We start from the raw sequence: 19016 nt of genomic DNA, 5'->3' as shown, positions 1-19016 counted from the left end.
AATATCATCACCAGAGGAACCCAAAGACCGAAAATAGAACACTGAAAGAGGAGCAGCCTACATGGTCAAGCACCAATGACTGGATATCAAGAACTAGAGATTGAGAAACTGACATTTGTTATGGGGCCACATCCAACTGAGCTGTGCCATTACTTAATAGCTTGGTGTATGGTACTGAGAGAGTAGCTAATTGCTAAAGTCAACTGTTGGTGTAGTGAATTTTCTTTACAACTATGCCACATTTAGTGAGGCACTAACATAGATAGACTTATGAAAGTTAAAGTTTTCCTTATATATATTGTGAAGAAAGGACCGGGGTTGGGTGAATGTTAAGAGAATTTGTTCAAATTAACCTTCGGTTATTGATCAGTTGAATATAACCGTGAAATGTGCCAACAGCTATACAAAAGTTAATGACCTTCCTGATTGGTTACAACTTGTTGCGGTGGGATGGCTTTTACGCTTTTTTGATCACGTTAGTGTTAACTAAGTCCCCCGTTGAAATCACTATTTTTTTTTACATTTTTCCAAAATTTTTAAAAGCGCAGTGAACTTGCTGTTTGTAAAATTCTGGAAGTTTAATAGTAAATTATGAATGAAAGTAGGTGTTTGTAAAAGTGTCTTGTGCCATGTAGAAAGTAGACATCCGAAATAAGTTGTTTAGCATTTGCTGACATGGAATCTGTGCAGGGGATAAATATAAGTTTTAATGACTTAAACCTAAATTTATGAGGATGTATTATGGATGTAGACTGTTGCACGAGGTCCATGGTTATATTTAAGTGCAAAAAAAATATTGTGTAATATTAAATGTGACATATAGGAGTAGTATTTATAGAACCATAGCAATAACTGTAAAATATTCTAATGTTTACTTATATATTTCAATCATTTTATACTTTATATCTTTAGAATGAAACCATTATATTTATAATGCAGTCATTATTATTTAGCTTTTGTATTCTACCTTTTGTGACACTTTCTATGCAGAATGACTTGAATACCGGTCTTATAAATATACATATACTTGCCTCAGACTCCTGCTCACAAACGAAGGCATCATACATAATAAAACACAGTTTTATACAAATATACTGTATACAATAGTATTATCTGGTGCATGAAATCACAATGCCACAATAGAGACCATGTGTCGCCCTGGGCAAGCCAGGGGTCACAGGTCACAACACCACCACACCCCACACTCCAGGTAGGCACATCACAGCTAACCAGAAATCCTTGTTGCCTTCCTCCAGAGGCTGATGATTCACACCAGGGGGTGGGCCAGGCGGTTGGCTCCGCCCACCAAGGAGATCACAGCTCTGGAGGCGGGAAGGACCAGGCAGTGCAGTCAGGGAGGAGGAAGTGGAAGGAGTGGAAGAGATTAGCCCAGGCAGGGCAAGAGTGAAGTGAGCTCAGGGACGAGCTGGAGTAAACAACAGAGAAGTGAAAGAGAAGGAAGGAAAAGCGGTAAAGGAGGAGAGCAAGAAGTGGTGACAGAACAGAGAGTGTGCAAAGCCTGAAGGGCCCAGCTTTGTGTAGGGCCAGAACAGCAAGGTCAGCGACGGTGGTGACTGTCTGGAGGGGGACCGTTTGGAAGTTCCTGGAAGGACCCCGTTGGCTGTAAGCCCGGTGGTCTGGAGCAGTGTTCCGAAGGACAGTCAGCACCAGGGCAGGGGCCTCTCGGACCCTGGCAAGGCTAGGAGTCGCCAAATTTGCCGAATCCGTCAGTGAAGGGGACGTAGATCCCCCAACAACCAAGTCCCGATTGAAGGCAACAGCCCAACCTGAAGCAGAGAGACACCGCCACCGCCAAGGCTCCAGTTTCTCAGGGCCAGCGCCTGCGGGCAAAGTGTAGAGCTCCTCCGGCCCAGATTGTAGTCGGGGAGCGGGTAACCGGAGGGAATCCACCGCTACCACAAGTCAACCATAGGTGCAAGGAAGAGGGACATCACCGTCACCTACCGGGAGTGCAGGTGCAGCCGTCTGTGGGACCGTCCTACCAGCCGTTTGGTTTACCGTACAAACTGTGTCCAAGTCTCAGGCTGAGTGAGTACCACAGTGCCGCAAGGCACAGCGCTGCCCCCGCGTCCCTGCGCCCACCAGGCCCCGCACCTCCTTCTCCACCCCCGGGCCCCGGGATCACCAACCCCTACCCATGGAGGGGCAACACAACACCTGGCTGCTCCGCATCACCATCCCCGGGACCCCCGAATTGAGCAGCGGTGGTGAAATCACCACAACCGTGGGTGGCGTCACGAACTATAACAATCCCCCACACCCAACCACAAATCCCCTTTCACTCACGGGCGAGGAGTGTCGCTCGAGAAACCCTGGGATCCGGCCCACAGCTCGAGCCACCACTGAGCAGCTGCCGGACCCGAGCAGAACAGGGTGAGCGCGGTGTGCTGACACCCTCCTCCCCGCCCGCGACAACTTGGCGTCACGAACAGGATCTTACCGCTCTGCCGTCTGGTAGAGGTGCGCCTTGTTACCGCCGGAGGTATCCGGCAGAAAAATTGCAGAAGTCGCCATCTTTGGCGCGAAAAGTTCCCGCTCGAGCGTCTTCTCGAGCAGTAGAGGCGCGAAGGCCAAGACCCCGCCCAGAGAGAGGAGGGGCCGGAAAGAGCTAAGGGGGACGCGATGGCGGCTGGCCGCATGTAGTCGCGGCTATAAAAGCAGGGACGCCAGGACCCTGCAAACATACCGTTCCTGGAAGAAAGAGAGAAAGTCACCATGTGGATGCCGTCCCGAAACACCGTGGCCCCCGCGCCGGGAACCGCAGCGTGGGTGGAAATCCGGACCGCGCAGCTCCACCTAAGGCTGCAGGTCAAGATGCAGCTCCTCTTGGAGGAGTGGGAGACCGACATGGCGGACGTTATAGCCACCGTGCGGAGACGCGAGGAGGAAGCGGAGGAAGGGAGGGTGAGTGACCCACGCCCCTATGTCCCGGAGGGACCGGTCGCTGCGGCTGAGGGACCCGGTCCAAGCCCTCTCCCCCCGTTGCCTGCCTCGCCACCCGTCTCGGAGGCCGTGACCCCGCCACTAGGCCCGCTACCACCGCAACCGGTAGCGACACCCAGCCCGTCCGCCCCAGCGGACCGACCTGTAGCCGGAGCCCGTAGCAAACCGGAGGTGTTGCCATGGAAGGCCCCGAAGAGTGTGCCAGAGACAGTCCCCGAGCCGGAGCCGATGACCCGCTCCGAGCCAAAGGCCCAGCTGTGGAAAGCCCCTGAGCCAATCCCCCACACCTCGGCTGAGGTGGCGCCGGGTTGTTGCTGCAGGGCAGCGCCCAAAGCCATGACACCGCGGGATACGCCGCCCACCTTCCTGACAGTGGGTAACGTTCTGGATGTCCCGCGGGGCCCGACCCGTGCGCCGGAGCTGGCAGCAGCGCCATATTGGGAAAGGGAGCCGACAAAGCTGGGCCTGGAGATCGCTGAGAGAGAAAGAAGGAAAGCCGAGCTGGTGGCCCGAGCCATTCGGGAAAAGGAAAATCTGCGGCAAGCGACCTTCCGTGTCCGGGGCCCGTTGTACGAGGGGCAGGTGAGGCGGTTTGATGTCCGCCGGGGCTACGGGTTTATATATGAACCGGGCCTGGAGGCCGAAGTGTTTGTAGCCCGGCGGGATGTGAATGCCCACCTGCCCGAGGAGCATCCTCGTCCCGAACCTCATACCGGGAGACATGGTGCGGTATACCCAGCACTGCGGAGAGAGGGGGTGGTTTGCCCTGGATGTAAAGCTCAGGGGCAGCAACGAGAGCAGGGTGAGCTCTGCACCCCCTCCCTCGGATGAAGCAGCAGAAGGACCGGAATAGGGCAGCGGAGCACTGTTGTCCAGTCCCCGTGGGGACCACCTGTTTGTTGTTGAAAAAGTTTGTTGGTTTAAAAGTTTTGGAAAGAATGATAAGGAAAATGAAAATTACCGAAGTTTAACCTGATTTGCTAGTGATTGAACCGGCCGGAGCCGGCACCGTTGTCCCCGTGGGGACCGTTTAAAAATGCATGGGAACTATCCATGGACAAGCCCGTGAACTTGCAGGGCAACCACAAACGTTAGTGGCTTGTAAATATGTTGGTTACCGTTACCGTTTTCTGCAATGCCGCCTCCGGAGAGGCAGGTTGGAGGGAGGGCCCTGAGCGGAGCAGGCCAGGGCCCAGCCGCCAAAGGAACCGGTGGCTACCCTCTGGAGGGAAGGACAGATCCCGCTCGGGTACCGTGTGCTGGACTGTGGGTCAAGGGGTGCTGCCTGGGTTTTAGGGGCAGCATCAGGGCCAGGTTACATGGGTGGGAGAGAGCGGAAACCGTAACCGTAAACCGTTGCAACGTTAAAAGTAAATGTGCCTCCCGTCTTGGGAAGAAGTTATTAAAAATGTTATTCATGTTTGCTTAACCTTGTTACCCCTTTTTCAGAAAAATAAAACCGGTGTAGGACGGCAGCCCGCGGACGGTCTGCATTTTGCTAAGGGGGAATGTGTCGCCCTGGGCAAGCCAGGGGTCACAGGTCACAACACCACCACACCCCACACTCCAGGTAGGCACATCACAGCTAACCAGAAATCCTTGTTGCCTTCCTCCAGAGGCTGATGATTCACACCAGGGGGTGGGCCAGGCGGTTGGCTCCGCCCACCAAGGAGATCACAGCTCTGGAGGCGGGAAGGACCAGGCAGTGCAGTCAGGGAGGAGGAAGTGGAAGGAGTGGAAGAGATTAGCCCAGGCAGGGCAAGAGTGAAGTGAGCTCAGGGACGAGCTGGAGTAAACAACAGAGAAGTGAAAGAGAAGGAAGGAAAAGCGGTAAAGGAGGAGAGCAAGAAGTGGTGACAGAACAGAGAGTGTGCAAAGCCTGAAGGGCCCAGCTTTGTGTAGGGCCAGAACAGCAAGGTCAGCGACGGCGGTGACTGTCTGGAGGGGGACCGTTTGGAAGTTCCTGGAAGGACCCTGGCAAGGCTAGGAGTCGCCAAATTTGCCGAATCCGTCAGTGAAGGGGACGTAGATCCCCCAACAACCAAGTCCCGATTGAAGGCAACAGCCCAACCTGAAGCAGAGAGACACCGCCACTGCCAAGGCACCAGTTTCTCAGGGCCAGCGCCTGCGGGCAAAGTGTAGAGCTCCTCCGGCCCAGATTGTAGTCGGGGAGCGGGTAACCGGAGGGAATCCACCGCTACTGTCGCGGGCGGGGAGGAGGGTGTCAGCACACCGCGCTCACCCCATCTGCTCGGGTCCGGCAGCTGCTCCTGGTGGCTCGAGCTGTAGGCCGGATCCCGGGGTTTCTCGAGCGACACTCCTCGCCCGTGAGTGAAAGGGGGGTGTTTGTTGGGTGTGGGGATTGTTATAGTTCGTGACGCCACCCACGGTTGTGGTGATTGCACCACCACCGCTGCTCAGTGTGGGGGTCCCGGGGATGGTGATGCGGAGCAGCCAGGTGTTGTGTTGCCCCTCCGTGGGTAGGGGTTGGTGATCCCGGGGCCCAGTGAAGAGATGTAAAGTGTAGGGCCTGGAGGGCGCAGGGACGCGGGGCAGCGCTGTGCCTTGCGGCACTGTGGTACTCACTCAGCCTGAGACTTGGACACAGTTTGTACGGTAAACCAAACGGCTGCTAGGACGGTCCCACAGACGGCTGCACCTGCACTCCCGGTAGGTGACGGTGATGTCTCTCTTCCTTGCACCTGTGTTGACTGATGGTAGCGGTGGATTCCCTCCGGTTACCCGCTCCCCGACTGCAATCTGGGCCGGAGGAGCTCTACACTTTGCCCGCAGGCGCTGGCCCTGGGGAAACTGGTGCCCTGGCGGTGGCGGTGTCTCCCCTGTAATGGTCGGGCTGTTGCCGTCAATCGGGACTTGGTTGCTGGGGGATCTACGTCCCCTTCACTGACGGATTCGGCAAATTTGGCGACTCCTAGCCTTGCCGGGGTCCGAGAGGCCCCTGCCCTGGTGCTGACTGTCCTTCGGAACACTGCTCCAGACCACCGGGCACACAGCCAACGGGGTCCTTCCAGGAACTTCCAAACGGTCCCCCTCCGAACAGTCACCGCCGTCGCTGACCTTGCTGTTCTAGCCCTACACACAGCTGGGCTCTCAGGCTTTTAACCCTCTCTGCGCTGTCGCCACTTCTTGCTTTCCTCCTTTACTCCTTTTCTTTCCTCCTCTGTTAACTCTCACTTTAGCTCCTCACACTTGCCCTGCCTGGGCCTTCTGCACTCGAGCCCTGCCTGGGCTAATCTGCCTGACACTTCCTGCCTCCAGAGCTGTGAGCTCCTTGGTGGGCGGAGCCAACCGCCTGGCCCACCCCCTGGTGTGCATCAACAGACTCCTGGAGGAAGGCAACAAGGATTTCTGGTTAGCAGATGTGCCTACCTGGAGTGTGGGGTGTGGTGGTGTTGTGTCCTGTGTCCCCTGGCTTGCCCAGGGCGACACATTCCCCCTTAGCAAAATGCAGACCGTCCGCGGGCTGCCGTCCTACACCGGTTTTATTTTTCTGTAAAAAGGGGATAACAGGGTTAAACAACATGCATAACATTTTTAATAAATTCTTCCCAAGACGGGAGGCACATTTACTTTTAACGTTTCAACGGTATACGGTCACGGTTTCCGCTCTCTCCCACCCAAGTAACCTGGCCCTGATGCTGCCCCTAAAACCCAGGCAGCACCCCTTGACCCACAGTCCAGCACACGGTACCCGAGCGGGATCTGTCCTTCCCTCCAGAGGGTAGCCACCGGTTCCTTTGGTGGCTGGGCCCTGGCCTGCTCTGCTCAGGGCCCTCCCTCCAACCTGCCTCTCCGGAGGCGGCCTGCGGAAACGGTAACGGTACCCAACATATTTACAAGCCACTAACGTTTGTGGTTGCCCTGCAGAGTTCACGGGCTTGTCCATGGCTAGTTCCCATGCAATAAACTTTTAACGGTCCCCACGGGGACAACGGTGCCGGCTCCAGCCGGTTGCAAATCAACAAACAAATCAGGTTACTTCTTCGGTGTGATCATTTTCATTATTGGCAAAACTTTCAAACTTTTTCAAACAGCAAACAAGCAGGTGGTCCCAACGGGGACGGTGCTGCGGGCCTCCATTACCCTACTTCGGTCTTTCAAGCGCTGGGGCTGCTGGCAAGGGGTAGAGGTCTGCGCTCGCTTGGGCCTCCGGGCCCCTCCTGAGGTTAACGTCCAGCGCAAACCAGCCTCGCTCCCCAAAGTGCCGGGTATACCGCACAATATCTCCCGGCATCAGGTTACGGCCGGGATGTTCTTCGGGCAGGTGAGCATGCACGTCCCGCCGGGCTACAAACACCTCGGCCTCCAGGCCCGGCTCATAGATGAACCCGTAGCCCCGGCGGACATCAAACCGCCTCACCTGTCCCTCGTACAGCGGTCCCCGGTCACGGAAGGTCGCTTGCCGGAGATTTTCTTTCTCACGGATCGCTCTGGCCACCAGCTCGGCCTTCTTCCTCTCTCTCTCGGCGATCTCCAGGCCCAGCGGTACCGGCTCCCTATCCCAGTACGGCGCTGCTGCCAGCGCCGGCACACGGGTCGGGCCCCGCGGGACACCCAGAACGTTACCCACTGTCAGGAAGGTGGGCGGCGTATCCCGCGGTGTCATGGCCTTGGGCGCTGCCCTGCAGCAACAACCCGGCGCTACCTCAGCCGAGGTGTGGGGGATGGGCCTAGGGGCTTTCCGCTGCTGGGCCTTCGGCCCGGAGCGGGTCATCGGCTCCGGCTCGGGGAGTTTCTCAGGGGATGCCTCCGGTTCGGTCTTCGGAGTCTTCCACGGCAACACCGCTGACTTGCTGCAGGCTCCGGCTACAGGTTGGCCCGCTTGGGCGGTGACGCTGGGTACTGCTACCGGTTGCGGTGGTAGCAGGCCTAGTGGCGGGGTCACGGCCTCCGGGACGGGTGGCGAGGGAGGCAGCGAAGGGAGAGGGCTTGGACCGGGCCCCACAGCCGCGATGACCGGCCCCTCAAGGGCGTCGGGACGTGGGTCACTCACCCTCCCTTTCTCCGCTTCCTCCTCGCGTCTCCGCACGGTGGCTACAACGTCCGCCATGTCGGCCTCCCACTCCTCCATGAGGAGCTGCATCTTCACCTGCAGCCGTTGGTAGAGCTGCGCGGTCCGGATCTCCACCCACGCCGCGGTTCCAGGCGCGGGGGGTACGGTGTCGCGGGACGGCATCCACATGACGGCTGGTTCGTTTGCTTCCAGGAACGGGATGTTTGCAGAGTCCTGGCGTCCCTGCTTTTATAGCCGCAGCTACATGCGGCCGGCCGCCATCGCGTCCCCCTTAGCTCTTTCCGGCCCCTCCTCTCTCGGGGCGGGGTTTTGGCCTTCGCGCCTCTACTGCTCGAGAAGACGCTCGAGCGGGAACTTTTCGCGCCAAAGATGGCGGCTTCTGAAATTTTTCTGCCGGATACCTCCGGCGGTAACAAGGCGCACCTCTACCAGACGGCAGAGTGGTAAGATCCTGTTCGTGACGCCAAGTTGTCGTGGGCGGGGAGGAGGGTGTCAGCACACCGCGCTCACCCCTTCTGCTCGGGTCCGGCAGCTGCTCCTGGTGGCTCGAGCTGTAGGCCGGATCCCGGGGTTTCTCGAGCGACACTCCTCGCCCGTGAGTGAAAGGGGGGTGTTTGTTGGGTGTGGGGATTGTTATAGTTCGTGACGCCACCCACGGTTGTGGTGATTGCACCACCGCTGCTCAGTGTGGGGGTCCCGGGGATGGTGATGCGGAGCAGCCAGGTGTTGTGTTGCCCCTCCGTGGGTAGGGGTTGGTGATCCCGGGGCCCAGTGAAGAGATGTAAAGTGTAGGGCCTGGAGGGCGCAGGGACGCGGGGCAGCGCTGTGCCTTGCGGCACTGTGGTACTCACTCAGCCTGAGACTTGGACACAGTTTGTACGGTAAACCAAACGGCTGCTAGGACGGTCCCACAGACGGCTGCACCTGCACTCCCGGTAGGTGACGGTGATGTCTCTCTTCCTTGCACCTGTGTTGACTGATGGTAGCGGTGGATTCCCTCCGGTTACCCGCTCCCCGACTGCAATCTGGGCCGGAGGATCTCTACACTTTGCCCGCAGGCGCTGGCCCTGGGGAAACTGGTGCCCTGGCGGTGGCGGTGTCTCCCCTGTAATGGTCGGGCTGTTGCCGTCAATCGGGACTTGGTTGCTGGGGGATCTACGTCCCCTTCACTGACGGATTCAGCAAATTTGGCGACTCCTAGCCTTGCCGGGGTCCGAGAGGCCCCTGCCCTGGTGCTGACTGTCCTTCGGAACACTGCTCCAGACCACCGGGCACACAGCCAACGGGGTCCTTCCAGGAACTTCCAAACGGTCCCCCTCCAAACAGTCACCGCCGTCGCTGACCTTGCTGTTCTAGCCCTACACACAGCTGGGCTCTCAGGCTTTTCACCCTCTCTGCGCTGTCGCCACTTCTTGCTTTCCTCCTTTACTCCTTTTCTTTCCTCCTCTGTTAACTCTCACTTTAGCTCCTCACACTTGCCCTGCCTGGGCCTTCTGCACTCGAGCCCTGCCTGGGCTAATCTGCCTGACACTTCCTGCCTCCAGAGCTGTGAGCTCCTTGGTGGGCGGAGCCAACCGCCTGGCCCACCCCCTGGTGTGCATCAACAGACTCCTGGAGGAAGGCAACAAGGATTTCTGGTTAGCAGATGTGCCTACCTGGAGTGTGGGGTGTGGTGGTGTTGTGTCCTGTGTCCCCTGGCTTGCCCAGGGCGACACACTACCACAAGTCAACCATAGGTGCAAGGAAGAGGGACATCACCGTCACCTACCGGGAGTGCAGGTGCAGCCGTCTGTGGGACCGTCCTACCAGCCGTTTGGTTTACCGTACAAACTGTGTCCAAGTCTCAGGCTGAGTGAGTACCACAGTGCCGCAAGGCACAGCGCTGCCCCCGCGTCCCTGCGCCCACCAGGCCCCGCACCTCCTTCTCCACCCCCGGGCCCCGGGATCACCAACCCCTACCCACGGAGGGGCAACACAACACCTGGCTGCTCCGCATCACCATCCCCGGGACCCCCGAATTGAGCCGCGGTGGTGAAATCACCACAACCGTGGGTGGCGTCACGAACTATAACAATCCCCCACACCCAACCACAAATCCCCTTTCACTCACGGGCGAGGAGTGTCGCTCGAGAAACCCTGGGATCCGGCCCACAGCTCGAGCCACCACTGAGCAGCTGCCGGACCCGAGCAGAAGAGGGTGAGCGCGGTGTGCTGACACCCTCCTCCCCGCCCGCGACAACCACAGTGACCTATACATACAAGAGATCCTGATAATTGACCCTTAAGATTCTAGAAAGACTCTGTCCAGGTTTTAATTGACAACATCCTTTCGACTACCATCATCCTTTCACCGTAGCATGAATTTTGGTGTGCTGACGGTATTGTCAAGCAATTGGAACATGTTTATACAGCAGTGAAGCCCAGCTTGCCGTAGTGTACTGTACAAGTGATTTTGATGTGGCAAGTTCAAGTCCTCTACTCAAGGCCCGTGGACCAAATCTGGCCTGACACATCATCATATGTGGCCAGCGAGGTGGGTTGCCAGTAAAACCTGAGTGCTTTTCTTTACTGTCCATAGCATCCGGTGAAAAAAGCACCATGTATGAATGTTAAAAATTTTCCGGTTTGTACTATGCAAGAGGCTGCCATGCGTAATACAAACTGGAGATGCTAGAATGTATGGGCTCCTGGTACGTGCGACATAATTTCCACCACATGTTGTCAGTGTCACTTCCGGTCTGGAACGTAAAATGCGGGATACAGGTGAGATGTGAAGCGCTCCACACCCCAAGAACAACGCCCTTAGCCCTATAACCCAGAAACAGCGCCATTAGCCCTACAACCCAGGGACAGCGCCCTTATCCCTACAACCCAGGCACAGCGCCCTTATCCCTACAACCCAGGAACAGCGCCATTAGCCCTACAACCCAGGGACAGCGCCATTAGCCCTACAACCCAGGAACAGCGCCATTAGCCCTACAACCCAGGGACAGAGCCCTTATCCCTACAACCCAGGAACAGCGCCATTAGCCCTACAACCCAGGAACAGCGCCATTAGCCCTACAACCCAGGGACAGAGCCCTTATCCCTACAACCCAGGAACAGCGCCCTTAGCCCTACAACCCAGGAACAGCACCATTAGCCCTACAACCCAGGAACAGCGCCATTAGCCCTACAACCCAGGGACAGCGCCATTACCCCTACAACCCAAGAACAGTGCTCTTAGTAGCCCTCCAACCCAGGGACAGTGCCATTAGGCTTACATTAAAAAAATATGACCCGAACTTGGAGAGCTTAAATTTCAAAAGATTTGATCATTTCTAATCTAAACAAATCAAATTAAAAACATTATGTATATATATATATATATATATATATATATATATATATATATATATATATATATACACACACACATAGTTGAAACCAGGTGTTTACATACACTATCTAAAAATACACATCTGCAGGTTTTTCTCACTATCTGACAAGAAATCAGAGTAAACCTTTCCCGTTTTAGGTCTCTAATTAACTCAGATGTTGCCAATAAACCTATCAGAAGCTTCCAAAGACATGACATCATCATATGGACTGTCCCATATTATTTAAAGGCATAGTACTCTTAAGGCCGCTTTACACGCAACAACATCGCTAACGAGATGTCGTTGGGGTCATGGAATTTGTGACACACATCAGGCCTCGTTAGTGATGTTGTTGCGTGTGAAACGCAGAAACGACTGTTAAGGATCAAAATTACTCACCTTATCGTTGATCGTTGACGCGTTGTTCCTTTCCCGAATATCGTTGCTGTTGCAGGATGCAGGTTGTTTGTCATTCCTGCGGCAGCACACATTGCTATGTGTGACACCGCAGGAACGAGGAACTACATCGTACCTGCGGCCGCCGGCAATGAAGAAGGAAGGAGGTGGGCGGGATATTCCACCCGCTCATCTCCGCAACTCCGCTTCTATTGGATGGCTGCCGTGTGACGTCGCTGTGACGCTGCACAAACCGCCCCCTTAGAAAGGAGGCGGATCGCCGGCCACAGCGACGTTGTAGGGAAGGTAAGTCCTTGTGACGGGTGTAAGCAATGTTGGGCGCCACGGACAGTGATTTGCCCATGACGCACAACCTACGGGGGTGGGTACGCTCGCTAGCGATATCGATAGCGATATCGCAGCGTGTAAAGTGCCCTTTAGTGTATGTAAACTTTTGACTTTGCAGAAAGTAATAAAAATGCCTTAAAACGTTCTCTCTCTCATTATTCTGCATTTGGCAAATATAAATAATTTTGGTTCCTAACTGACCTAGGAAAACACAGGAAATGTTTATTCTTATTTCATTTCAAACAATGAGGAAACCATGCAGACATGTCTATTTAGGTAGTGTATGTAAATGCCTGGTACATACACTACTCACAAAAATTAGGGTTATTTGGGTTTCAGGTGAAATCTCAGGATGACCCTAAAATGCACATGTTGCTACCATTTTCAGGTGAACTTAATGTGACCTTCTCTAATCTTTTAGATGCTCATGTCCAACTGTTCAACGTTTCAGTACTTTTTGTAAAACTTGCTGTTCTCCGCCGAGCCGCTCGGATCTGTGCTCGTACGGTGGGTGGTGGCTCGAGCCTTTCACGGACCCGGGGGTCACGTCGCTCTGCAAGGGGGTTGGCGCTACACGTAGGGACTTGACGGGGAAGTTCCATGGCCGGGGCCGCGGTGGTTTGGTTTGGGAAGTAAGTTCGTGACGCCACCCACGGGTTGTGGTGAATAGATGGACACCCCCGCTGCCGTTAACTAGGCCTCCCGGGGACGGTGTTGCGCTTGATGTTGACCCCTCCGTGGGTAGGGGAGTGATGGTCCCGGGGGCCCGAGGGAAGTGCTGAGGCGTGGCAGCGGGTGCGGGCGTATGCCGAAGCGGTGCGGCGCGGTGCGCGGCCCGAAGGCACTGGTGTACTCACTATGACACAATACACTGGAGTCTATGGTAAACCAAACGGAATGATGAACGGTGCCCGCAGCCGGCTGCAGCTTCTCCCTGAACGGGTTGGTGGTTTCCGCCTTTCTCCTGCACCTTTTATATGAACATTTGACTCCTATGCCTAAGCAACGGTAGTCCGCTCCCCGGCTTGCTGGTTGTCGGAAGAGCCCTGTTTGCCCGCAGACGCTGGCCCTTTGGGTCTCTATGCTTTGGCGGTGGCTTTACCCTGTATGGTTGAGCTGTTGTCTTCTAACGGGTCTTGTGTGGGATAGGTCCTAAAGTCCAGTCCTCAATCAGTTGATTTGACTCGGCCCTGTCGGTTTGGGGCTTTGTACTCCTGGTGCTCCGGTTTCCAATCGGTTCACCGGTTCGGTACCGGCGGGCCACCGCCCGACTCCGGTCCCTATGGTTCCACCGGCTGTAATCCAAGCTCCTGCAGGCGGCCACCACCGTCTGCCTCCTTGCCAAAGGTGACTGGGCTCCGACCCAGCCACCTGAGTAGACTCTTGGCAGGCCTGGTCACAGGTCTGCCCTTGAACTCGTCCTCTCTCCTTCACTGTCAAGGCTACTCTCTAAACTGCACTAGAACTTGTCTGAACTTGTGTCTTTCCCGCCTCCAGGCCTGTGAACTCCTCGGTGGGCAGAGCCAACCGCCTGGCTCCGCCCCCCTGGTGTGGACATCAAACCTGGAGGGTGGTGACAAGGGTTTCTTGGTTGGCTGCTGTCACCTACTCGGGGAGGGTGTGTGTGTGTGTGTGTGTGACTACCTGGGACGACCTGACTAGTCCAGGGCGTCACATTTGATCCATGAATCTCCCAATAAATTTCAGGGTTCAATGAGAAATGCTATTAAACCGTCCTCCTCATCGTGCTGTTCACATTTTGACATCATGAGATCAAGACAACACCTAACAAATTGATCAGCAGCACTGCGCCATTGCGAGGCTTCAAGCAGGATGTTCTCATATGGAAATGGTCACTGAACTTAGAGTGTCACAGAGTGTCATCAGCAGGTTGTAATAGAGATACAGAGTGACTGGAGCGTCACAGATAGGCAGAGAAATGGACGTCATTTGCCCACATCTCACACTGATGATCTCTTTCAGAAAAGGATGACGAATCCACACAACTCCAGGCAAATTTAAGGAAGGTAAAAGACAGCCAAATGTCACTTTCTGTTTACATCAGTGTGAAGCCCCGCAGGTGTTGTCGTGTCGGTGCATTACCTTCAGGGACTCCACGTGGATGGAACAGTCTGGTCACAGGTAGGGAACCTTGTTTTAGGATTTTAGTGACGCCACTCTCGGTATTGCGGTCAGTGGGGACCGCCACTGCAGTGTAAGGGGACACCTGGGGCTGATGTTGGGTGCAGTTAGATGTAGTAGCCTCCCGAGAGTGAGGCAAGCCCCAGGGCCCTGTGTAAGTGTGTGGAACCACAAGGCGCAGAATGACCCAAACACAGAAGCAGAATGTCTTTCAGTGGTTTTACTCTCATTAGGTGGCAGAGTGAGTAACCCGGGCGTAGCTGGGATGAACAAGGCTGGAACCAGGTATCCTTCCAGCTGGCTGATGAGGGTGACTACCAACTTGCCTTCCTTAGCCCTTTGTGTTTTGTGGTGACCCCGACTTGAAGTCCCAACGGGGGGTCACCCAGGGAAGTTGCTGCTGCCTGTTCTCCCCTTGTTTTGGCCCGTTTGCTTGTAGCCTGGACCAGGTCACTCCAGCTACTTGCCTCTTGTGAACTATGGGCCCTCTCTTTGCTATGTGGCTGCGGATTCTGTGGTGTTGTCTTGGAGGTCTGAAGTGCCCCCTCAGGCAGGTTTGGCAGAAGAAAGGTGAATTTATCTCTGCACTGGGACCTGTGACCCTTGCGGGCCTGGTACCTCCCTGGCAGTCCCCTTACTCTGCCACCCCTTTGCTCTCTTTAGCCTTGGATGGATTTCGGGTGGCACTACCAGGTGACCGATCTCCCCCGTCGGTAGTCACTGCGCGGACGCTGTTAGACTGCAACAGCTCCAGGGTCTGCTCCTCACATCTGCTCTCCCTGAGCTGCACACTAAACTAACTCACTGCTCTTCCTCTCCTGTTCTTGCCGCCACCTAGCAACCAGGCTCTCCATCACACCCCTTGAGTGGACATGGAGGCCACGCCTCCTCCTGGATTCTCCAGGGGTCCTCCCAAAGGTAGATGTGTGAGACCTGATTACTATGCGCCTGTGTAGTCACACCTCGGTCAGCCTTCTGGATTACCTGTATTGTACTGCCCCCAGCATGGGTGCAGTACTCAGTGGTGCCTGACCAGGTCAGGAGCACCACATCAGTATGGTCTGCATGCTAGATGACCTGCAAGGGTACTCCACCACATCACCAGGCACAGGCGTCGTCTACGCTGGATGAGGGACCAGTTGCCTCAGTGCTGTTCACTGATGAAAGTCGATTGACGCTGGGCAGAAATGATGGCGGCCAACAATGTTGGATAGGTCATGAAGACCGCTGTGTATCAGTCACTGTTGTCACCAGATAAGCCTTTGGTGGTGGTGATGTTACAGTGTGGGCCGGTGTGTCTAGTCAGTACAGAACTGCCCTACACTGTGTGAATGGCACAGTGACAGCCCCTACTACTGGAACAACATCATTAATCCAGTCATTGTGCCTCTACATGAACAACAACATTCCTAATTTCATCTTCATGGATGATAATGCTCCAGTTCATCAAGGTTGCATCATTAGGGAATGGCTGTTGGCGACTGGGGAGCCTCAAATGGGGAGGTCGGCACTATCTCCAGACCTGAATCCCATAAAATACCTATGGAATCAACTGATTCGCCGTGTAGAGGCCATAACTCTGTACCCCAGAACCTCAGTGACCTGAGGGCCACCCTTTAAGAAGATTAGGATGCCATGCCTCCACAAACAATAACTCCATTTGTGACCAGCAGGTGGCATCGTTGTCAGCTGTAATTGATGCTGAAGGCCACATCACAAGTTATTCAGACACTGACATTTTGGGGGCTAGGGGGTATATACAGCATTGTTATTGGCTTTTGTTTCAATACATTTTTTGAGATGAGGAAATCACCACTGCTGCATGAGAAAATATCACTATAGCGTGAACTTTGTACGTTTTCCAAAAATGTCACCTGAAAGCAAAATATCCCCAACTTTTTGTGAGTAGTGTATTGTACAGTAGTACAAATTCTACCCGTGCTTAGTCAATTGAACCCTTGAAATGTCTCCGTTTATCCGTTTATGTCTGTGTCCTTCATTGTTGATATCACATGCTGTAATTACATATCATTCCCTCCAATTATCTTCCCAACACGATTACATCCAAAATCCTTCACAATAACACAAAGCAGACATTGCTCTGACCGTCCTCCACACGAGTAATGATTCCCGGGAGGAGCAGCTTAGCTCCTGACCTGTGCACTTTCCAGCGCGGTCATTAATATACCATCCCGCCGTGTATATTCACATCATCCTACCAGATATTTTACAACCTTTCCTAATTGCTGCTCGGAGCATCTCTGCTCAGAATTTACAATTCATGGAAACACAAGGAAATGAATTCCCAGCATCACTTTACATTCCAGGATGGCTTGAATAAATTACTATAATATGCTATGTCCGAGGCCGGTTGCAAAGGGACAATTGTGCAAATTTTTCGCTCCCTTCAATTGGATGCCCAAAAGTAGAAGTAATGAATTTTCAATGCTCTAGTAGACCACCAGGGACATTACCATTAAACTCTTCACTATTTCAGGACTGTATGTTGATGTCATAAGGATGCTAAACGACTGTTTTAATTGGGCATTGAATGGCAGTATTATTTGGGCACCATATGGTAGATTTGGTTAACTAGTCTATAAAGGTTTAGATGATAACTTAAAAAGTGGTGGGGGGTCCAACTGCAGTGACCCTCACCATACCTGAAAATTGGGCTCTAACGTGGAAGTGGATGCGCACGTGCACCATTACTCTACTGATTCTGCCTGGAAGTGCCGGAGGTAGCGGAGTGCAGAGATTGTGTGACCACTGCTCCATTCCTATTGGAAATTTTATTTAAGTTCCTTTGGATAGGAGATCATTTTTAATTATGGGATTATTCCTATAAAGGGAACCTGTCAGGTCCAATAGGCACCCAGAACCACGAGCAGTTCTGTGTGTATATTGCTAATCTCTGCTTAACCGTCCCTGTATGTAGTAGCATAGATAAAGAGATCTTTAGAAAAAGTATTTCTAAAGATCCTTTATGATATGCTAATGAGAGCAGGGACTAGTCACAAGGGTGTGATTTTCCCCCGACTAGTCCACCTTTTTAGCAAGTTGACACATCTACAGAGGCATGCTAACATGCTATTCAATGCCCAGCATCATCGGCGGTGACGCGCATACCTGTCTGTTATCAACGTTTCAGACGCCAGGTTTAAAGGTCAGTGGCCATGATCAGAATGCCGTGTCCCGACTTCAGAGAGGTCTAGTAAGCACAACTGGAAGTGCCAGGCGATCTGATCATGCGCACTGACCCTAAACCTGGTGTCTCATGTGGTGACAATGGACAAAGGTATGCGTGTCACTGTCGATGATGCTGGGCATTGAATAGCATGTTAGCACGCACCTGTGGGCGTGCCAACATGCTAAGAGTTCGGACTAGTCAGGGGAAAATCACGCCCCTGCGACTAGTCCCCTCGCTCATTAGCATATCATAAAGGATATTTCGAAATACTTTTTCTAAAGATCTCTTTATCTATGCTAGTGTATACAGGGACGGTTAGGCAGGGATTAGTGTGGCGCCCCAGGACCTGGTCGCCACAACAGCATTGCCCTCCCAAAAGGGTTAATGCTGAGCCTGGAGGTAATTGGGAGATCTATTGGCCAGTAAGTTAACACTCAACACAGTTCTCCCTCCGGCCAGCAGGGGGAGCTCTGAACCTGGAACTTCAGGGAGCATTCCTTAAGTCTGGCTGGAAGGAGGAAGTGGTAGTTAGTCTGGAGACAGGAGTGAAAGAGTGCAGACGCAGAGTAGTGCTGCCTTGTAAACTGGGGCCTAGAGCTGGGATAGCTTGGCCCAGTGAAGCAAGGGGAGCAGAGAGGCACAGCAGGGACTCGGACATCGGAGTCTGTAGTTGCCAGGGCATAAAATCCATCCCTGGTAGCTGAATCCGGAGGGCAGGAGAGCTGTAAGCCCCCTGTCCCAGAAGCAATCTGAAGGTACAACTGCATCCCGAGGGCCTGGTGTGGGCTCCAGCAGAGAAGCACCAGAGAGGGCCTGCGCAGTCTACCACACAGAAAAGGGGACGAACAACAAGTCCCAGCAGCAAGAGGGCAATTGCGAACCCAAAGTGCAGTGTCCTAAAACAGCAGAGAAAGATTAAGGAGTAGGCTTCATACTCAACTGGCCAAAGATCACCCCAGGCACTTCCAGGCCGGCCGGATCATCTTTACCATCTGTGACGGTCTCCCTGGACTAAGTTTCTGCCGAGTAAAAGAGGAGAAGGTAAAGAGACTACTGTTTGTGCCTGTTTCTTTCATTGCTTGTCGGCCCTGCACCGTGTTAGTCACGCAGCACCATAGACTTCCACAAACACCAACTGTGCCCCGGGCATTGCTCCACCTGTGGGGAGCAGTACCACCATTGCTGCCATAACACTATCCCGGAGGCCTCATACCGCAGCGGTGGCTTAATAGCCGCATACCACAGGTGGCGTCACGAACACAAACATTAAAGTCATCAGCCACATATTCAACTGACACCCACCAGGGCCACGGAGCCGGGCCCAGCCACCACTGACTACCACCGGACTAGTCCGGCCCGGCACCGGGTGTCCCATAGCCCTGGGGTGGGCGAGTCAACTTTTGGCGTCACGAACAGGATTTCGTGCCCGGTCACACCGGGTACTGTGCGCCTGAAGAACTGTGTAAAAGACTGTGTACTGGTTGTAAATTGCCGCCGCCATTAGCCGCGCCGAGCGCAGGAAGAAGGGGGGCGTGCCTGACAAAGAGCGCGAAGGGAGCGCGCCATCAGAGCAGAGCGCTGT

The sequence above is a fragment of the Anomaloglossus baeobatrachus genome, chromosome 1, assembly GCF_048569485.1.
Source record: "Anomaloglossus baeobatrachus isolate aAnoBae1 chromosome 1, aAnoBae1.hap1, whole genome shotgun sequence".
Lineage (NCBI taxonomy): Eukaryota > Metazoa > Chordata > Amphibia > Anura > Aromobatidae > Anomaloglossus > Anomaloglossus baeobatrachus.
The sequence above is the reverse complement of the archived record's forward strand: the minus strand, read 5'-3'. Positions refer to the sequence as shown.